Source organism: Carassius gibelio, chromosome A24 (assembly GCF_023724105.1).
Source record: "Carassius gibelio isolate Cgi1373 ecotype wild population from Czech Republic chromosome A24, carGib1.2-hapl.c, whole genome shotgun sequence".
Taxonomy (NCBI): domain Eukaryota; kingdom Metazoa; phylum Chordata; class Actinopteri; order Cypriniformes; family Cyprinidae; genus Carassius; species Carassius gibelio.
The window spans coordinates 11890928-11911914 of NC_068394.1; the positions used below are offsets into that span (position 1 = coordinate 11890928).

General features: G+C 36.1%; 1 protein-coding gene and 1 long non-coding RNA gene across 3 annotated transcripts in view; one reads left to right on the top strand and one right to left on the bottom strand.

Annotated features, from left to right (window-relative positions):
- The window catches only part of LOC127946018 (docking protein 6), an 85792-nt gene that overhangs the window by 54106 nt on the left and 10699 nt on the right, over positions 1-20987 (bottom strand). The window lies entirely within an intron of this gene.
- LOC127946019 (uncharacterized) lies at positions 2728-6842 on the top strand. The gene is made up of 2 exons (XR_008150993.1): positions 2728-2785; positions 6357-6842. It is a non-coding gene; the product is annotated as an uncharacterized LOC127946019 (long non-coding RNA).

The window sequence follows — 20987 nt, forward strand, 5'->3', positions numbered from 1 at the left end:
GCATCGAGAAAGTGCACTTTGTCAACGTCTCTCATACAGACCAGGCTGAACCAGAAACAGCACTACTGGACCACCAAAGTGGACATCGCCTTACCAAGACTGCGTCGTGACTACCGTCACCCGGAAGGGTGTATTCAGTCTCTGTGCACAGCTCCTGCTTTTGTTAAAGCCTTGGCTTGGTGAGTTTGCAGGATAGCCATGGCATGCAGGGCAGAGGCCCCTTGGCCCGCAGCACTGTAAGCCTTAGCAGCAAGAGCGGCCGACAGCTTACAGGCCTTGGGTGAGAGGCGTGGACTGTTCCTCCCAGTGGCTGTGTTATGCAGACACAAGTGCACCGCAATCGCACTCTCCTGCATGGGAATGTTGACGCACCCCTAGCTGTCCCGCCATCGAGGGTAGTGAGGACAGAGGAATGAAATGAGCTGCTTCCGGCTGTAAAAAGGGGACATCCACGACTACATCACTTCCCCATACACATCCGGGAAGAAAGGAATCAGAGCAAAACGCGGTTGTGAGCCACACTCTATACCGAGAACCAATCGAACAGCCATGAGCACTCAGGGCTGGGCGGAGCATTGACCTCCATCCTGATGCTCACAGCTGCCCGGGCAAGCACGGCCGTCAACTCTGGGTCCAATTCGGCAGTGACGACAACACCCGAGGGGGGCAGCCCCGCCGATTCTTCATCCACGGAGGTCAATAGCCCATTCCCTGGGGGCAAACTGAATGACCCGTTGGGACTGCCATAAGACAGCCCAGCAAAATCACCCAGCAGCCGCACAGGACAAACACTGCAGAAGGGGTAAGAGGTCCGTGGGGCGTGGCACAACAGAGAAGCTCTCACTGTCACCTTTAAATCTCCCAGAGCACTAGGAACAGGAAAACGACCGCATCCAGAAGGATGCAGACGAAACGATGTCTTTAAAAAGATTTCATGATCGTCCGTGATTTGCTCTTTTAGGAAATCTGCTCTTTTAGTTGAAGCGCCCAGGGGAATCACTGAAAGGGACACCTTTCTTTTTTTATTGTTTTCATTTTACACTGTTTAGTAATTTTAGTACTTTGACTAGTTGACAAGGCAGCATTTTTTCATTCCAAACCTGCAAGACTTGCATTCATTTCCAAAACACAATTGAAGATTTTAAATGAGATCATTTCCTTCCATCGACAGTCTACACAACTACACTCAAAAAAATGATTTTTGCTCTTTGTTCAATTTAATTAATTAAAATGAGCACATACAACATAACTCTTTGTAAAAATGGTGTCAACTTAATTATATTTAACATGAACAATGTAATTTTCAAAAAATTAGGTTTACAACATTTTTTTAAATTGAGTCAACAAGAATATTTTTTGTTCGTCTTAACCGGATGCACGTCATCAACGGAAACGGATGCAGATGGATTGTTCAGCAGCGAACATGTGAGATGGGTAAGTGGCCTTTTTTTTCTTATCTATCACCGTCCATCTAATTTTATTTAATTAACAAACTAATTAAAATATGTTTTCTTAAATCTTGTTGCATACCAGAAAGTTATTTTTCTATAAGCACTGTATGAAAATAGCTCTTAAGTGTGTCTTTTGTAGCTGATGTTAGGTTTCTGGATTCAGCACGTGGTTCAGACTTTCTTTTTTTCTTTTTTTACTAAAAGTATCAAATAACGTTAAAATGAAGCATCGCATAACAAGAGAGAACAGAAAACCCTTCAGTACCATTAATTAATGTATAAAACCAGGGCCATAAGACATGCCCGATAATTATAAAATGGCCAAATTGTCCCCTAGGCTTTTAAATTCTTACTCTGCATTCAGCTGTTGTTAGGGTGACAAAGTTTCAAATGTATATTTTAGGTCTTCCTCATCTATATTTAATTTATTGCTCGTCATTGTTAAAACGATTGAGATGCCAATCAAAGCGCACAGCAGCCAATCGAAGGCTTTAGATTAGTCACGCTTGTTAAGTTCACGTGCTCGTGACTGAATTCACAGCGTTCACGAAGTCTCTCGTCTTAAACAACAAATAGTGTTTTAGCGACGTAAGTATTACATTTCGCTGCTTCAGTAATTGTAAGCGGAGTTTTTGCATTTCTTCTGCTAGCTAGATTATGGTCATGGACCGACATTATGTCTGTGTAGGCAGCTAATAACGTTTTGTTTCTCCAAGCGCTTGTATGTGTAAGTTAATGTTATTCTGTTACTTGCGATTAATATATCAAGAGGAATAATCGAAAATGATTTCTGTCATAAATAAGTTGTCACCCTGACCCTGTACTAAATATTTAGTTTTCTTTGTAGCACTTTAACCTTTTTTGTCTTTGCTGAATTGCCCATAAACAAGACCTCTGTAACTTATGTCTTCAGATAAATGATGAATTTCATCGGATCACAACCCTTCCTTTACACTCCAATATTCATGTCCAAACTGGATCTGTTCTCTGATGATCTGCTAAAAGTGTTTACCAAAAAGGGTGGAGTGTTTAGAAAAAAGATTCAAGATGTGATGGTGCCAGTGTCTCAGGTAGTATTTTTTTTTTCTTCAGTTTTCTTTTTAAATTTTTTTTATTTTTTATATATTGCTTTTTAATACAAGCTATTGATATAGTGCTCTGTAATTCATAATGGCTCAGAGATGTGTATTGAAGGGTGTCAAATGTATGAATATCGGAACTTAAAAAAATGTTTTGTCTGTTTTCTTACAATGCCGCCATGTAGACCAAGCAAGAGTGCATTCTCAAGGGGCTATGCATCTACCTGAATGAAGATGAATATGATGGAGTATTTGGTGAGTATAGAGTCAAAAACTGCTGATGGGTAAAGAGTTAATGTACATTTTTCTTAATTTTAAAATATTGAGTAAATTGTAAAGCTCCGATATGAATTAAATGACTGATGTTAACTTCTCTTTAAACCTTTGTACTCCACACAGCCACTGGTTTAGGTTTACGTGATATCATCCTGTTTGATAAGCACAGTTCTTAATAGTCAATTCGATTCACCTTTATTTATGTAGTACTTTACACAATACACATTGTCAAAGCAGCATAATTAAACAGGAAAATAGTTTGTCGATAATGCAAGAGGACAATAACAAACAGACAGTTTTTGTTTTGTTTTTTTTTTAAGAAAAAGTCAGTTCATTGATTATTCAGTGATGTCATCATCCAGTTCAACTCTCTTCCAATAGTGTCTATGCAATCAGTCAAGCATCCCCATTCGCCAAAGGTGGCAGTGGCAAGGAACCAAAACTTAAAGGGATAGTTCACTTTCAAATAAAATTTTGGTATGTTTTAGCTTACCTCAAGAACATCCAAAATGTAGGTGTCTTTGTTTCCGCAGTATTTCCCATTTTGATATTTTTAGGTCAAACTGTCCTTGTCTGTAGCTCATATAATAGAGGTCTATGGTCACCACCTCAAAGAGCATGCACAGAGGAGTCAAAATTAAACAATTCCCCACCGTAAGTACACATTGATGACCCAAGACACGAAACGAGTGGTTTGTGTAAGAAAAATAACAGTATTTATATCGTTTTTACCTCTTGTACACAACCACGTCCAACTGATGTGAGGGCGCGAGTGCTTCCTGATGTGTGACGTGTGCGCGCTCTGGCTTAGTCTGCGCAAGCACGGAAAGCGCACTTATTGTTTCCACTTACTGTCTATGGTTTACACAGAGATTTCCGAAGTGTTAACTTACACTGTGAAGATTTAAACATATTTATACGTACAGGAAATTGCAATGGAAGACGATTTCAATATATCAACAGACAATGTTGAATTTGTCACAGCCATATTTATTTGAACCAGAATACACAGATAAAGTACTCGGGAGCGATCATGGAATCATCCGCTGCGGCAGCACGTCTTCAAGCCTCAGAGACCGAGATCTCTTAAAAATTGGTGGTGTTTTAGTAGCAAGTGTTGTGAGATGCCAACAGAACTGGAGAACATATGTTGTCACGAATGGAACAACTACAAGACGACAACAAGGACATTATCGTATCACACACCAGCCTGACTGAAGATCCTGAGTTTCCTCCGCTGTTGAGCCGCAGCGTTTTGCACGTTGCGTTTAGTTTGCCATGTATAAACTGGAGGCGACGTCCAATGCCAGAGGGACCCAATGGCACGCTGTCAATAGAGTGAGTAATGTGTTGTGTTTATTGTAATTGCAACGATTATAGGGTGCATTATAAACAAATAATTACAGTTACTGCATTATATATCAGACAGTGCAGATTGGTGGTGTATTGTGTGGTAAACAATAAACAATGAGTGACTTACACGCGTGAGAGATCGCTTCCGGCGCTTTCCGTGCTTGCGCAGACTAAGCCAGAAGCACTCGCACACTCAGATCAGTTGGACGTGGTTGTGTACAGGAGATAAAACCAAAATAAATACTGTTAATTTTCTTACACAAACCGCTCGTTTTGTGTCTTAGGTCATCAATGTGTACATACGATGGGGAATTCTTTAATTTGGACTTCTCTGTGCATGCTCTTTGAGGTGGTGACCATAGACCTCCATTATGTGAGACACAGACAAGAACGGTTTGACCTAAAAATATAAAAATGTAAACTACTTCGAAAACAAAAGACACCTACATCTTGGATGCCCTTAAGTTGAACTAAAACATACCTAATTTAATTTGAAAGTGAACTATCCCTTTAATTAGTGACGGAAATGGAAAATAAACTTTGGGCCTGATGAAAAACAGCAGTTTAATTCCAGGCTTCACGGGGTAGTCGTGGCCTAATGGTTAGAGAGTCGGACTCCCAATCGAAAGGTTTTGAGTTCGAGTCCCGGGCCGGCAGGAATTGTGGGTGGGGAGAGTGCATGAACGGCTCTCTCCACCTTCAATACCACGACTTAGGTGCCCTTGAGCAAGGCATCAAACCCCCAACTGCTCCCCGGGCGCCGCAGCATAAATGGCTGCCCATTGCTCCGGGTGTGTGCTCACAGTGTGTGTGTGTGTGTGTTTGTGTTCACTGCTCTTTGTGTGTGCACCTTGGATGGGTTAAAAGCAGAGCACGAATTCTGAGTATGGGTCACCATACTTGGCTGTATGTCACGTCACACTTTAAAGAAGAAAAAAAAAAAAAAAAAATATATATATATATATACCTTTAACATACAAAGTAATTACATTCCGTTTGTTCAGTAATAAAGTAATATATTTTACAAGGCGCTCGTTTAGGTGAATGGCATTGCATCCATCTATGTTGGTTTGAAAATAAAGTGACTAATGATTTTATAGATGAAATTAAAGTACACAAACCTGTATTTTGGCAAAGATTTGCACCAATTTGGTGGTGCCAAGGACTACGCTGTTCTTAAAAAAATTGAAAAAAAGCTTGTACTCAGTAACTCACCCGTTTTCAGAGAATGAGGGAAGGGTGTGCTGTCAGCAGTTGTTTTAATTGTGCCCAGTTTTGGTTAAAGTTAAGTAATATTGATTTGAAATAAGTATCGGTAGCATTTTATAATAATGGTCCATCAGTTAATGTTAGTTAACTGCATTAGTTAACATGATCTAAGCAAGAACAATCCTTCTACAGCATTTATGAATCTTAGTTTGTTAATTTCAACATTTACTAATGCATTATTCAAATCAAAAGTTGTGCTTGTTAACATTAGTTAATACACTGTGAATTAGCATGAACTAACAATGAATAACTGTATTTTCATTAAGATTAACAAAGATGAATAAATACAGTAATGTATTGTTCATTGTTTGTTCATGTTACTTAATGAATTAACTAGCATTAACTAATGGAGATTATTCTAAAGTGTTACCGAAGTATCAATGGCTCTTGAGAATATCTGGATTTTATAAATGTCATTTGTTAATGTCATTAATCTAAATGAATTAAAAATTTCAAACAGTCACTGAGTGATAGTTAGAGATTTTAAGGTAGCATAGTTATTCATTGTTGTGATATTGACAGAGGCACTGTATTTTCCATTATAAAGTGGAACACAGTCTGCCAAAGGTGTTGAGTTGGGTTGTGATCTGGTGACCGAACGCCATAGCATTGTTTTAAGATGGCTTGTGACTGTATGAATGTGCTGTGGAAGTGGAGTTGTTCACTAAAAATAACTTGTTTCTCTCCAAATATGTGTATTTTCAGTGTCACATTATAGCATTTTATTACACTACTGTACCATTATTTATTAATGATTTAGAACTATTCCATTGAGGTCCACAAGTCTAAAATAAGCTGAGTGCACATTTCTTAATGTTTGTATTGGGGTTTTCATTTAAAAAAAAAAAAGAAACATGCCGTATAATTTTTTATTTATTTATATGCCATACATTTACAATTTTTATATATATATTTTTTTTTTCCAAAGGATGATGACCCTGTGAGAACCGAAGCGGACATAAAGAAGACCTTTTAGGGATTCTGTGATGTAAAGCATGAATTTGCTGATGCAACAGAAGACCCTGAAGATATCTGCATTGTGCTGGAAGATGTGGAGGTGCTTTCTGGTTTAGGTAATGTAGCATTGGCTACAGCCATGCTACTTGGACTAATATACTCTTTAAATCTTACTCATCCATAGGAGATCCATTACACTTTTAAGGTGCTCCAAAAAATTATTCTCGAGCTGAACTTGTGTAAATTGTCTGCCAAAGCACAGGCGCAGAAAACAAAACTCTTCACTTGGGTGTGCTGTTTGAGGATCCCTTTGTGAATGCTGTGTTTTATTTCCTTGTATGCTCATGTGTTTTTGTTGTATCTGAATTTTTGCATGATGAGCAGAGGTGATTAAGTCTCTCAATCACATTTAATATCATGTTTAAGAAAACAAAATAAAATAACATTTTGTTATATTCTTATATGCTCATATTTTATTTGCATTGTCATTTCTTAACTTAGTGAGCATGTTTAATTGCCATATTTGCAGTTTTAAGAAGACACTCAAGGTTAAATGTGCTCAGGTTTTAAATACAGATTTTTACTAAATGGACTGACTTTTAACATATTGACTTTCTTCACAGGAGTAGACTATAGGTATACAGTAAATAGGTTTTAATGTAATAGAACATGTATTTCACTTTCATTTGGAAGTAACTGTAGAATCAAGTTAGATAAGTGTAATGATTTACATTTTTTCTAGTAGGTAGGACAAAAATGTTTGTAGTTGACATTGCATTGTTAGATATAGTAGACATGACCAAATTGAATGTAGTTAACATGGCATTATTTTATATAGTAGGCATGACAAAATTCAGAGTAGTTAACCTGACACAACTTTCTCTATTAGGCATGGCAAAACTTTATCTAGTAGAATGGACCAATTTTCTTTTTGTTGTCTTGACTAAAATAATTTACGTTTGTACAACAAGATTACTACAAATCATTTCAAACTAATTCGATATTGTTTGGAAAATGTAATTAAATTTCGTGGAAAAGTTTACTCAAATTTTTTTAAGTTCGTTCAACAACTTTTGTTTTTGAGTGTACCACTTTGATACTTCAAGAAGTTCATAAAGAGATCATAAAACTAATCCAAATGAATCGAGCGGTTTAGTTTAGTCCAAATTTTCTGAAGAGACTCGATCACTTTACAATGAACAGAATTACTTTTTTTCACATTTAAACATTGATCAGGGAACATTAACATAAAAATTGGACTAAACCACATGATACACATAAATTACTTAATTTTTTTTAATTAAAATATCTTCAGTTTTGTTTCAAAGATAACAAAAGTCTTGGCTGAGTAAACTGATGAAATTAAAAAATTGTAACTAACCCTGTAATAAAAGAGTGTGGTCATATGTGTCACCCAAGATGTGTGCTTATGCCAGGTTGTGAACTGAGCCACTGTGTGTCTACACAATCAATTTAGCAGAATGGTTCCTGAAAGAGATGATGTCATTAATTGTTTTTTTTATTCATTCATTCATTAATTGATTCCACCATCATCACATCATACAGTACTTTTAAGATTGGGACCATATATGATCTTTAGTAGTGTTAAAATCAACACTTCAAGTGTTGAATTGACACTCCGCTTTTTACTGTGTTAATCCTGTTTTGTATTCGTTAAGGTAGTATTTAATTTTTTATTATTATTTTTTTTTTTACCAGGTGTGGCTTTTTTTTGCTACAAAGAATTGTTGTCACTGTTTTTGGACTGTCACGATTTTTGTTTACATAATGCCTAATTCTTTAGGTAATAAGACAATTTATTTTCTTTGACCTGGTGTGCCTTTTTGTCGCACAAAACAGTTTTAATGTCTCATGTTTTATAATACATTTTTCTACTTTGTTGAATGATTTCAGATTTGTAATTTGTACCGTTAAGTTCAAAAATGTAGATATTTGAGTACAGTAAACTTAAAAAAAAAAACAAGGCGATCAGTTGCCACAAATTATTTAAGTAACATTACTACTACAATTTAAGTTACATAAATTATATAATTTAATTGAATAACACTTAAATTAAGTTTAGATAAATAAAACATTTTGATTTATATATATGAGGGATATTTTAATTAAGTGAAGTAATTGAAGTTGTCAGTACTCAAAACTTTGAGTTGAACCAAAATAAAGATGATCAAAATACTAGATTTATATTTTGATTTAAATGAATGTTTATTTATAATTTACAGTTACTCAATAACTAGCTATATGCTTACTAATGATATTTAAGTTTAAAAACTTTTCTAATTTTTTGAGTTAGTAGAACTTATCTGGGTTTACAGTGCATGGGTAATGTGTCCCGGCAATTTTAACTGGATAGTTAGATTTTGTTTCATTAACACTGCCAGTGATTTCCTGTAATATGTGTGTGCGTTGACACAAAACCTGTAAAGGTCCCGTAATGACACGTGACATGAGGATTTGACATGTAATGTACAAGTCGAAAACTTTAGACATGTTAACTTTTGCTTAAGCTGGCGAACGATCGCAGTTTCAGTGCAAATATTGTGAGAAACTACCAGATCTCTGCTTCGTTACAGTTTGCACATATTTTTTTTTTTTTATTTTTTTTTTTTGCAAATGTTGATCTGCCTTCAAAACACCCGGTAAAAGAGTTGCACGATTGCGTTCACACAGAAGGTGATCAATGTTCTGGCAATTTTCTGGGACCAACGTGCAGTGTGAAAAGGGCTCTAGTGTGTTACTAACGGTACTGACAACTCACGATTGAGCGGGTGAACTGATGCAAATGTGCTCTACTTAGAGTGTTAGGGGAGGGGCCATGGTTCGGGGGCTCCAATGCGTCATCGAACCCCTTTTTTAGCACCGCCCCACAAAATCCTGAACACAGAATTGGTGAAAAACGGTTTACGGGTCTAACTCCACTATTCAGTACTACATAGTTCAGTCTTTGTACTGTGTTGCAGCAGTACATTTGTAACATTTATAATGCATTCAGAAACAATTATCAGAATTTACTTTACATGCTTTAATGCTTTAAAGGGAAATTTAAAATGTTAAAATTAACAATGTTCAAATGTTTTCATATATTAAAAAAAAAAAATTACTACATTTCGGGCACAATACATTAAATATAGTTGGTTGTAGCCTATTTTTTATTTATTTGATTAAGTTGCATTTTCTGTATACTTTTATATTTGGACTTATAAAGTTGACTAATTGTAGCCTATGTGAGAGAGTCAGTGGTAATATCAATGCATTCATATTCGTCAGTGTAAGAGGAGCTCAGTTTAGCCTGACAATTAGCCTGTTCTAGGGTTGTGACAATGAGGAAATCTTCCCACCCGTTACCTCGCTTTTCAAAAAGTGTCAATTCGTCGTAAATCAATTGTTCATTTTCAGTTTGTTTGAATTTTCTTTCTTTTCCTTGCTTTGCTTTGCTTTTGAATAGCTTAGAAGTACTGTGCGCAACTTTGTCACACTTGGCTACTATGAAGCACGCTGGAGACACGAGTGCACAAAACAGGCTTTTAATCCACAGAACACTGGGTACATCAAGACGGGAGACAGCAGGAAACACATCCATGTAACGAGTAAAACCGACAAACACTAACTGAATGAACTGGGGCTTTTTAAAAAGGATAATCAGGGAGGAACGAGACACACCTGGAATCGAATTAACACGATCAACGGGTGAAAGAAACTGGGTCAGGCTAACTGTCAGGTTTAGATTCCACTCTGACTGCAGGCAGATGTGTATCAGGTGTAGGCATCTTTTAATTTATTAATTTGCTCTGTGACAACAACTGCTCCTAGCAAAGTGAAACTTCTCCCCAGTTAATCATAGATTACACTATCTGGGGCATTCCAAAAGTGAAACACACCGTTGCCCCAGTAATCACAGTATAGCGCCGGCTCATTTCCCATGCACTGATGCTCTTTAATAAAATATCCATGGGCTCCCACCCAAGTCCAGAAATGTAATATGGAATTAATGGCATACATCAAAGTGACACACACACACACACACACTAGTGGTGTGTGATCGGCTAGTGAATTGAGGAGTCCCCTCTCTGGACTTTTTTAGTCCAATGTAAAATCCAGGTTAAAGGCTTGGAAAATGGAAAATCATTTACCTTACATTATTAACAAGCAAATAATCTATACTATAAAAGTCCAAGCAACCAAAGCATTAAAGAAACATTTGTGTTGTAGTTTTTGTTGTTGTTGTTGTTGTTACTATTCGCTTGTTAAGTCTGACGTCACGTAGCAGACGTCCAAACGCTCTATCAGTTACAACGAGAAAACAACAAAAGGTGCTAATATAAACTCACAATGTTATAGAATACTAGCAAAAAAGTTATAATTGTAACATTTAACTCCATACCGAAAATATAAATATAATATAAATATAAAAAAATATAAATATAAATATAAAAAAAATATATAAAAATTATTTGTGTTTGGGACGCTGTGAGCATGGAGACTGTAGTGTATACCGTAAGTTTGAAAGTGTTTATCTTAAATTATTAATATGAATAAACAGTGCTCATAAACGTCTGCTGGGGTCGTTTTCTCAAGTGAAGCGAGTTGAAGCTTGGACCCAGAAACAGCGCTTCTTACGTCATCACTTAAAAACCGAATTACATAACTGTTGTTGGATATTATTAATGTTAGAATAATTATAACATTCGATTTGAGTTTGCAGTTAACAATTTGCAACTAACCAACTAAGTTAACCTAAGATTTTCCTTTTGTCTTCCAGTGTTATTTTGCATTGTTTTTAATTTTACAGTAGGTTTAGTCAGTTTGTTGGGTGCTTTTTGTCATGTTTATTAGTTTTTTTTTATCTAATAAAGTTAATATTTAATTATTGATTTTTTTCATTCTTTTATTTTTTTATTTTCCAGTTTCAGCTTTAGAAATGTTAGTACTTTGACCAAGTTTTTGAACAAGGTTTTTGTTACATCCATTTTCTCTGATTAATTTAACTGTTATTAATTAAATAATACTAATTATATTTTTTATTATAGTTTTTTTTTATTATTAGAATTACTTTCTATTAAGGCGGGGAGCATACACGGTGCTAATTCTGATGGTCGGAAGATAGTATGTCCACGCACACATCACGAGAGAGTTTATTTGAAATTGTACGGATGAGGTGATATACGACACGATTTTACTACCTGCCTATTTCTGAAGCAATCGTAGAGTTAATAACTACTCTCCCTCTCTCATAACTGCATATAAAATATTGGTATGAGCCTTGACTGTTTCCTACACAGGTACTTTTACAGCAAGAGGAAACCGGGATGTCTGGTCGCCCAACTGTGAGTGTGTGTGTGTGTGTGTTATGGTTATGGGGACAAATGTATATAATGACATGGGTATTACAATGTGGTTTTATTACAATTACAAACATGGTTTATGAGGACACTTCCTGTGCCCTCATAATGGCTTACGGTGTTTAATTTACATTTTAAACATGCATTTTCCCATGATGGATAAAGGTAGTGTATGGGGATATAATATACAGTTTGTACAGTATAGAAAACCGTTACGTCTATGGAGAGTCCCCATAAACTACATATGCATGTGTGTGTGTGTGTGTGTGTGTGTGTGTGTGTGAGTGTGTGTATCGGTTCAAACCGATAGCTCACAAACTTTTTAGACATGTTTAAAAATGATCCGGAGGTCTGGAAGTGCTCGTAAAGCATTCTACTAATTCCTCGTACATGATACGAGCCGCGACCAGACGAGCATACACAATTTCCACACAATTGAAAAAAAATGCATGCGACTCGTACGACAGCAAAAATCGCACCGAGTACGCCCGCCTTTACTTTATCTGAATTGGATTTTTGAGCAGCATTGCCTTCTCTACCTCCTATAGGAGAAAACACTGCTGACACACACACACAGATCCACACACTTTCATAAATCAAAGAGACGCACATACACACAACCCAACAAGGTCAAGCTGTGTCAGCATAGGGCTTATCCTAAGCCTAGCCTTTCAAAGATCTGCATGATGATAACACTGCCAGCAAGAACCTGTGTCCAGTATAGCGCAGGAGGGGCAGAGAGAGACATTCTTGGCTTACAGCATTAGCATAACACTCTATTTACTTATTTCTCTTGCCCAAATTTGGTCCAGCAGAGCACCCATGCCGCTTTCCCTGTTACTGCGGCCAACAGATCTGAGAGCTGCGGGAGGAAATGAAATTCAGGTGACATTCAGCAGGTGCTGATGAATCACAAACATTTGGGTTATCAGAGCCACCACATCCCTGTTTGTTATCAGGAATAGAAAGTTCGCTAATACAGTTCATATATACTTTCAACAATTATTCTGTAGAATGACAGACTGCTGTGGTTATCAACGTCAAGGTACGTCTTTTCTTATGTCGGTCACATAATTTAAATTTGGAATAATTAACACTTGTTATTTTGCATTCTAAAACTTAAGGCAACGTTTCATTTAGGTGCAAGGAGAAAGAGGAGGGGAGAGAGAAAACTCCACATGGAGCATGTAGGTCACTCTAACCTTTGTGAAGAACATTAGTCAAAATGTCAGGTTTGAAGCAGGTCTAACCGCCTGCCTGAATTCTGCACATACTACTAGTACAATACCAAAATAGCTGCAAAATAATGTTGAAACAATATGTAGGTCAAGCTTCCGCATCTTAAAGTGAAGCAGTGGCAGGAGAGATAGTTCAAATACTAAAAACCTCCATTTGCAAATGTTAAAATCTACAGTAATTAAATATTAAGGTTAGAAGTTTTTATTTAGAAAATACTAACATGTTTAGTCCTTGCACACCACCATTCAGATGTTGTTGTTTTTGTCCCTTCTGCTCCCCAAGGTTGCATTTATTTTATTAAATAAATAAATAAATAAATAATAATCTTAGGATTTTCTGATGAATATAAAGTTCTAAAGAACAACATTTATTTTAATCATAAATATATTTTATATAGCATTTTATATAGAAATATTGGACCCACTTTATATTAAGTGGCCTTAACTACTATGTACTTACATTTTAATTATTAATTTAGTACAATGTACTTATTGTGTACATACATGTTTTTACATTGTACTTATATTAAACAATAAACGACATGTAATTACATCTGTATTTAATTTCTGTAATTACATTTAAATTTACACTGTTGACCCATACTTTACACCTTAACCCACCCTTAAACTTACCCATACCTCCAACCCTCTCCCTAACCTTACCCCTATCCCACCTCAATAGCAGCAAAAGTGTTTTATAATACAATATGAACAGAGTAAGTACACTGTACTTATCTTTTATGTAAGTACATAGTAGTTAAGGCCACCTAATATAAAGTGTGACCGAAATATTTTGTTACACTATTCATGTCTTACTGTCATTTTTGTAATAATTGTAATACATATTTGCTGAAAAAAAGTACTTAAAAAAAAGAAAATCTTACTGACCCCAATCTTTTGAATGGTAGTGTATAGCCCTAGCCTGACTACGTCAGACTTCCTACTTCCGCTCAATTTCATTTCGCTTCTGTACTCAGTCTGATACAGCGTCAGAGCTTTCTGTTTGCCACCGGTCTGGAAACGGCCGGGCCAATCAACGAACAGAGGGCGGGCTGAGAGCCGTGACGTAGATGCTAAGCGCCGAGTTTTACATTGTAGGTTAGAGAAATCGAAAACCGAAATGACCGCGGAAATGGGAAACGAGACACGGGATGCAATTCGCTCTGTTATGGAGAACATTCAACTCTTTTTCAAACTGCAAAAGTCGTTTACAGCCATGTTCACTCTGGTATTTCGCTCGCATCATCATGTGTTTACAACAGGTTTACAGTGGAAGTTCAATCATAGATTTGAGTTCGATGCATGATGTCTGTTCTTCGATGCGGCTGTACAGGCGAATAACATACGTCATAACTAAACGTATCTGATTGGCTTACGGGTAACCAATGATTTTAAACTTCAGACTAGCCCCCCTCATGAGAGAGAAAACACTTCTCTATTATGCCATTCCAGACTCTGTCTACGAAGCAAAGTGAACTAGCAGAGTCTGGAATTACCAGGCTAGTATAGCCCCCCCTTACCTCCAAATATTATGTTAATTACCCTCATGTCTTTCAAAACCCATTTGAGTTACTTTTTTCCAAAAACAAGAATTTTATTAATATAATATGTTTATCATGCAATTAAAAATGTGACCTGTAGCTTCAAAAAAGATGAAAACATCATGGTCTTTATGACCCAATAACCATACAATGACAAACAGGCCAATATTCAAGTTATTACTCACTGATAATCTTCCGCTCTGTTGAGCCTAGATTTTGTGAAATAATCGGTTTCGGGATCTGTCTCCAACAATCAAAGATCTGACTCAGTGATTGTTCATCAAGGCGAGTTAGAATACAAAGATTCAATGCCACAAACCTCTTAAACTTTCCAGTCACTAGCTCTTACTCGGAAGCATTTATTGTAGCAATCTGGGAACTTGTGATCACCATTCTGTTTCCACTTCCTTTGTGCTGAATCTGAATAGAAGCAAGCCAATCAGACTGCAACTGCCGACTAAAGGTAGTTATTTTTGTGTGCAAGATGCATCAGACTGTCTGTGGGTGTGCTGTCTAAGACTATAAGCCAAATAACCATACTCTCATCCCATCTCTCTAATGGGGGATTTCATTTTTTTAATCATGTACGGTTACTTTCCTATGGATTTTTTTTCTTTTATCCACTGCTTTCCTTACGGGCCTTTCATACAGTAGAAAAACGGTGCAATCCACAAAGCTGCCCAGGGACAAATACAGCCCAGGAAACACTATGTTTTGCACAGAACCGTCAATTTGGATGATCTTTGTGCCATAATAAAATATAAACAAGTGAATAATGAAGTAAACAAACATGCCACCTCAATTCAAAAGTTTTTAGAGATGAACATACCATGCATGAATAACCAAGGGATGGGACACATACAGAATTTCGCCAATTCCAGTGAGTACAGTTGGTTGTATTGTCAATTGTCAACTGGAAGCTACAGCAAACCACCCAGAAACCGTCTAGAAAAGGTCATCCGTCAAAGCCCTCCAACTGAACAAGAAGGAGATTTGTGAGAGATGCCAAAGAGAGACCAACAATCTCTTTGAAGGAACTAAAGAGTTCAGTAGCCGAGGAGGAAGTAAAGGTGCAGTCATCAACCATATCAAGCACTCTGCATAGTACTGGCAGGGCGAAATCAAATGAAGCCATTTCTCCAAAAGAAATTAAACACATGTAAGCATGCCTGACTTTGACAGAATGCATAATAGTGAACCACTTGCAACATCTGAAAGATTTAGTTAGAAAAATAATAATGTAGGAATAATGTTGGATCACAATGATCAAATAATGGTTCTCTTACATGTACAGTATCAATAATGGTTCTCTTACATGTACAGTATATATATATATATATATATTTTTTTTGATATTTTAAGAGGATGAAATTAAATTTGCACCGCTGTGCTTGCATATATATATATATATATATATATATATATATATGTGTGTGTGTGTGTGTGTGTGTGTGTGTGTGTGTGTATACTGTGTATATTAATATATAAATAGACACACATACATCTGTATATTTAAGAAATGTACAGTACAGACCAAAAGTTTGGAAACATTAATATTTTTAATTTTTTTGAAAGAAGTTTCTTCTGCTCATCAACCCTGCATTTATTTGATCAAAAATACAGAAAAAAATGTAATATTGTGATATATTATTACATACATATATATATATATATATATATATATATATATATATATATATATATATATATATATATATATATATATATTAGTGCTGTCAATCGATTAAAAAAAATTAACTAATTAATCGCACAATTTTTTAAAATTAATCGCGATTAATCGCAATTAAAAGACTGAAACTTTTTGGATATGTAAATGTAAAATGTAAATAATTAATGTAAACTCAAGACAAAGAAACTATTTAAATTCAAAATATGATTGTTTATTGGAATTTTTGTTTAACTTGTAACACAGATTTTCTCATGTAAACAACATACCTGCAATAAACCATCAATATCCTCCAAATTAACTGTTGGCTTGAAAGCCATATTTATTACAGAAATAAAAACACAGGCATGTAAGTACCATTTGAATTTCAAAACAATCAATGCCAATAAAAAACAAAAATGATTTCCATGTTGAATTCTAAGTGGACTGCAAAAAAATTCCAAAGTATAGTCATTGCCAGTGCTTTAAGTGGGCCGGTACGCACCAGTACTCAGTACCGCCACTTCCAAATATAGCTCTTGAGCGTACCGCCACCTCTCCGTGCGCCCAGAACGTGCTTGTAGCGTACCGGTACGCTCATTTGGACATCTGTTTTAATAGAGGTTTTAATCTTTTACCTGCACTGCCGATTTTCAGAGCGCCCTTCACAATGCAAGCTTCCTAATTCATCCCACCCAGAGCAGAAACTACATTACCCATTCACCCTTAAGTTATACAAGTGAATAGCGCATGTGTCGCTTTTCCCACTGTTAAGTGTCAACAACTCAACGTGGCCGGAGAAGGTGTGTGAAACTCGTTGTGAGTTATACTAAAGCAAAATCTTGAGTATTTATTGTCTGATAAACATTAAAAACTGTCTGCGGAGGTTCAGTCGTCCTGCAGCCCCCGCTGGCTGTACATTGGCTGCAGCATCTTTTTTCTAAGTTCTAAAAAAATACCGTAGACGGCAAGGCACAAATTTAGATATTAATTTATCTAATTAATCTATAGCCTATGCACAAAGACAATATGATCTTTTTGTCCCCTTTTTGTTTTAAAGCTTGATGAAGAGAGAGAGCGCAAGTTGCTGCAGCTGCGAGGAGGACAGTGATGCACGCGTACAGGAGTGATTGACAGTTCGCGGCACTGTGTACAAAAAATACTCCGCTACACAATTATTTCGTTATTTTCGTTTAAGCTTATTAACGTTAGCGTTAAAGAAAGGTCTGATTTACGCACTGTTACAGTCATACAGTCATAATGTTTCTTGTGGCAGACTGAAGAGTTATCCGGCAGAGTTTTATACTGAAACTTTCCGTCTAAAAGTCCTTCCTTGGTCTTATCCATATTTCTTTGCACGTTGAACACACATAGGCCACAACTGGAAATAAAAAAAACTGCAACCGCGTTAATTGCGTTATTTTATTTTAACGCGTTAAATATTTCAAATTAATCTAATGCGTTAACGCGCTAATTTTGACAGCACTAATATATATATATATATATATATATATATATATATATATATATATATATATATATATACAGTACAGACCAAAAGTTTGGACACACCTTGGCATTCAAAGAGTTTTCTTTATTTTCATGACTATGAAAATTGTCGAGTTCCTGAAGGGGAACTTAAGTTATTTTATTTATATATGTTGTGTGGCAGCACAAAATCTGTTTTCTGTGTGTGTGCTGCTTTATCTCTGATATCTGTGTGCGAGTGATGTGTGTGTGTGTGTGTGTGTAGAGAACGGTGATTAAACTGAGTGGAAATGCTTGTGCATTAAATGGCTTTAATGCACACTTTCTAGCCAATCAGATCTGAGAATTCAGACAGACCATGGTATAAGCTAGAATAGTACACAAGCAAAAAATAAAATGAGAGTAGTTATTGGCTTACAGAACACTTGGGACTCTATCATTTTTTTTTTTTTTTTTTTTTCGGATCTGGAAATTCTCAATTGATATTTCCAGGTTTTCCACCCTGTCCTTAAGACAAATTATTCAGTCAACTAGTCATTCAGTCAAACAACTAGGTGAGTTATATTGTTTTGCACATCCCGACATGAAACTGAATGAATTTTGTTGAGGCTGTTTTCTTACATAAAAATACTATAAACAAGTCATTTTCGAGTTGGTGTTTTGATTATAATTCAATAAAGTGAAGGTTTGTAATTCAGCAAAATAAGAAAATTGGTTTAGGGTCTGATTGTATTTTCAAAGGCTCTGTAAGTTATTCATGAGCAAAGCTCTATCTTATGTAGACACATGGTTGAGAAACTCAAGGATGCTTTGATTTTCTGTCACTTTAACTTGTTTACCTTCATGCCACCGTGACAACCATCTCCCACATGACAACTGGATCAGTGAGAATAATGAAGTTGAGTTATGAGACATTTTTGGACTAATCACCAAGGCTAAGCACCAGAACTTAAGCACCTGCATTGATAAACAACTGGGATTAATTCAGGGATATTATTTGAAGCCTGTTCCAAGAAATCACAGAGGTCCTTTCATAAATTCAGGTGCATGTCTATATATATTAATTTATCTAAGATTATAAATCTAGTATGAAACCTATGTGACACAGATTAGTGGAGACCTGAAGCACTTAAATGCACCAGTGCACACAGAAAATAGCTATTCTGTGTCATTACATGCTTATTTTCATACTCGCTTTTCTCTGAAAAAAATAATTTGATCTATGATTCAGGATAACCCATGCAGAACAGTGTGGTTTCAAAAGGAAATCAAAGCAAATAGTCTATAGAAACATTCTGCAATCAAAACAGTGGATGAATAAAGGAGATCATTCTCTGCAATCATTCAATTGTCATGAATGTAGGTCTGCGGTCAGACATTTGCACCTAAAAGGTCATGCAGACCTGTAAGAACCACAATAGCCTACAAATTCACAATCTTACGTGAATCTCCATTTCAGATAATATATTTCACCATATTCATGACATATAATTTTGTTCCAGGCAATGTTCCCATAAATAACATGTTGTCTTTACTGTCCAGGCCATTTGTCTACCTTGCATCTCCTACCATTGCCAATAAATTTCTATGGAATTTTTTTTTTTTTTTTTTTGCCAAAATGGAAATTGTGCCTAATAAAAAGCAGAATCCATTCTACTGTGCAATAAAGCACTTTATATTCATCAAAAATGCTAGGATGACTGCTATTTCTCAACATAATGCCTATGGTCGCTCACATGTGTGAGGAACTGTTCATCATTCTGGCAGATAGACAAAGCAGAATGGGCAACCATTAAGTATACAAATAGCCGGACGACACTTCATAGATGATTTGGACTTCTACTAATCTTTAGGCTAGCTGTAAAGAAATTTCAAACTGAAGGCTGACAGAATTATAGATTCGTTAAAAGCTGTTCGCATAACTTACTGCAGGGATCAGGTGCTTAGTGAGTGGCTCTCCAATTAAAACAGAGCATGAAAACTCCCACGTACACACACAGTCAGCTAAACTACACTTTGATGAACTGAGTTTTGCACTTAGAGCAAGATACTAACAGTATCAGTCTTCTGTAGTTAATAAGGTTGTTTTATTTTAATGTAATTTTTTATGAGAAACAAAAACAAATGAAGATGATATACATTTTATATTTTTTCACTGTATCAGGGACTGAACAATTCAATGAATCACTCACTTGTTTCATCCCTGATGACATTTTTGAATAAATCAGATGATTGAATGATTCAATGACCCTCATAAAGACAGTCACTTGCGGCCAACTACAGGCACAACAATGCAACATGTAGAAAGAATCCCAGAAAGAAATGAAGGTCAAATAAAGCTTTGTAAATCAACCAGGCATACTTCTCAACTTTATCGTAATAAGGTTCACTGCTTTTCAGCGTGATGCATATTGTGGCTTGCAAGTGGAGAAAAAGGAATTCTTTTTTTGGACACAAGCTTTGGAGATTTAGTATCAAACATAAATGCTAGAATGAAAAACCATATTCATAAAAATAACGAATATGACATGCCAATGCGAAAAAACATTTGTCACAATGACTAAAAAAAATAAATAAATAAATAAAATTGTTATTAGTCTTCTACATTTTATCTTGCAAAACAGAGACATATTAAATAAACTTTGAAACATCCCAGAGGCACATGGTCTCCTTATAATGGGGTCATAACTGCACACATAACTACACGGTCTAAGAAATTATAAGAAAAAGAATAAAGTCTCGCTATACTATGGATTGTGGTTTATCTGTGGGTACAAAAGTTGCATGAAAAACAATTTTCGCTTCTGGCAGAGAAAAGCAGATAGCATGTCCACATAACAAATTCTCAGAGGCCTGAAGCATCAAGAACTTTCTCAGCTTGAGAGAGGGGGAGAAAAAAAGGAAACTTAGATGTGGGAAAGAAAGTGATAGAAGAGTGAAATAACATTGCCCTGCGGAAAACAAAACCCCAAAAGTGTGTTCAATGGGCCGTACTTGAGCTGAGCTGGCCAGACTGGGTGCTTTAGCCTGAAGCACATACTGTATTGTGCTCAGAGACACTAGACAGCAAAATGAGTAGAGATGAGCAAGACTCAGGAGCCACAGATATGATTAATGTGTGCCATATGATAAGAAGAAACAGCGGCTGAGTAAATGGACCTATGGTACATTCATTCAGAGGTGAAAATTTCTCTGAAGACTGGAACTTTGTTTCACAGGCTATGCTATTCATTAAGTAAGCCTTGGCTATTTTATCATCTCTCTCCTGAAATATTTTCTGAGAATATATAATATAGCACTCAGGTGAGG